Source organism: Anguilla rostrata, chromosome 2, assembly GCF_018555375.3.
Source record: "Anguilla rostrata isolate EN2019 chromosome 2, ASM1855537v3, whole genome shotgun sequence".
Lineage (NCBI taxonomy): Eukaryota > Metazoa > Chordata > Actinopteri > Anguilliformes > Anguillidae > Anguilla > Anguilla rostrata.
Window position 1 is genome coordinate 63,600,803 of NC_057934.1, and position 2,562 is coordinate 63,603,364.

The following is a 2,562-nucleotide window of genomic DNA, read 5'->3' on the forward strand; positions in this document are numbered from 1 at the left end:
GTCGCCTCTCAACCACCAATAAACCCTCCTGTCATCTCTCAACCCACAAGAAACCCCCCTGTCATCTCTCAACACCAAGAACTGACATGTTCACTTCCAAAAATGGAGAACTACTATGGTCCGGATCCCCAGTTGAAAGACAGGGTAGACTTAGTGCTGCTAATGTCATCAAAATAGTTCCAGGCCCCACCAGATATGCTAGCAGTCATGTACAAGACATAAAGTCTGTATTTGAACTCTTCATAACACCATCAATGCAAAAGATATTCTTGAGATGACAAACTTAGAGGGGGGGCGTGTGTATGGTGACAATTGGAAAGAGCTGGATGTGATCCACTAGCAATGCTATATTGGGTTGCTTATTTTGGCAGGAGTGTACAAGTCAAAAGGTGAAGCAACAGCAAGCCTTTGGAATGCTGACACTGGTAGGGCAATTTTTCCAGCCACAATGTCTCTGGAGACATTTCATGTTTTCTCCCACATTATACGCTTTGATAACAGGGAAACAAGGCAGGGTCAACAGGAGCGTGACAAACTTGCACCTATCTCGTCTGAATGAAGAATTGATACCCACGGGTACCTAGTTGAGCTATTATGTTCATTTTTTATCAAAACTCAATTCTGGTGATTAATTTACTTTTTATTGGTGTTTCTTCATTATTGAATAACTGTCAAATGTTACTTATTGATGTTCTGAAGTGTTTTCTGAATCTAAACATTTGAAATGTTTGACATTTTTTATTTTTTTCCTGGGGTCAAATTGGCCCTGAAAATAAAATGTTACTATGCTTGATAATAAAAGGTGTGTTTCTTTCCAAATGTTATTTTTCTTTTTTAATGAGCACTTAATACCAACATATAGCCCTGCTAACACCAAAACATACTTTGTTTTCCATTTTAGGTCAATGAATGAGATTGTACAGTCATTTGCATATTTCGCAATAGTCATATAAAATCAATACTTGATGTATAAGGGGAAGATGGGGGGAGTCATGTTTTATTTAATGGGCTATTAAGATGGTCAGTAGAAAGGCCTAAAGTAGCAGAGAGAGAAACTTGGGTAACACTTTCAGTTACAATTATTTTCTGCAGGTTTATATTGCTGGGGTCAAATTGACCCCAAACATAAAAGTTGTTAGTTAATTTGAACATAATAGGAGGGTTAAAGCAACTGGGCTGGTTAGCTAACGCAACCCAGGTGCGTGTGCTCTCTCCACCAGCCTGCACAGCCGAGACCAATTCGCTTCTCTGATGGACCGAATGCTACACTTCCTAAATAACTTGGTACTACGTACACAGAGTACACATTTCTAGGGTAATAGAAATAATTAGTAATAATTTCCCCCAGCCCTCCAAAATGTGGTGATTGCACAGGGTTAGAACAAAGCCATACATCTCGATCAATAATGGTCTGAAACAACAAGATTCCGGTGTTTTGTCTGTATAACCAAAATAGCCTGTATGTGTGTGGTTAAGGTTTACTTCATTGTATATCAGCTGTGCTCAAAATGGGAACTGTGACTGAATCTGCAAGTGACAGGGTACACAACCCCCCCCCCGCCCCCCCAAAAAAGGGAACTATGACTAAACCTGCAACTGCGAGTACACTCCCCACTTAGAACCATACCGGGCCCTATAGCTGAATGACTACACTCCCCACTTAGAACCATACCAGGGCTCATAGCTGGATGACTACACTCCCCACTTAGAACCATACTGGGGCTCACAGCTGAATGACTACACTCCCCACTTAGAACCATACTGGGGCTCATAGCTGGATGACTACACTCCCCACTTAGAACCATACCAGGGCTCATAGCTGGATGACTACACTCCCCACTTAGAACCATACTGGGGCTCATAGCTGGATGACTACACTCCCCACTTAGAACCATACCGGGGCTCATAGCTGGATGACTACACTCTCCACTTAGAACCATACCGGGGCCTATAGCTGGATGACTACACTCCCCACTTAGAACCATACCTTGGCCTATAGCTGAATGACTACACTCCCCACTTAGAACCATACCAGGGCTCATAGCTGGATGACTACACTCCCCACTTAGAACCATACCAGGGCTCATAGCTGATGACACACCCACTGACCATACCGGGGCCTATAGCTGGATGACTACACTCCCCACTTAGAACAACTGTATACTGGTGGCCTCCTAGAACATAGGCTATAGCTGGATGACTACACTCCCCAACTACGGCTTGCGGATGACTACACCCATTAGACCATACCGGGCCTATAGCTGAATGACTACACTCCCCACTTAGAACCATACCAGGGCTCATAGCTGGATGACTACACTCCCCACTTAGAACCATACCAGGGCTCATAGCTGGATGACTACACTCCCCACTTAGAACCATACCGGGGCCTATAGCTGGATGACTACACTCCCCACTTAGAACCATACCGGGGCCTATAGCTGGATGACTACACTCCCCACTTGACTGGCCTCTTATAAGCAGACTGAATGTGTACAGCAGCCCTGCGGAGCACACTGCCTGTCCACCTGTTCCCAAAAAGGCAAATGATGAAGTCTACGA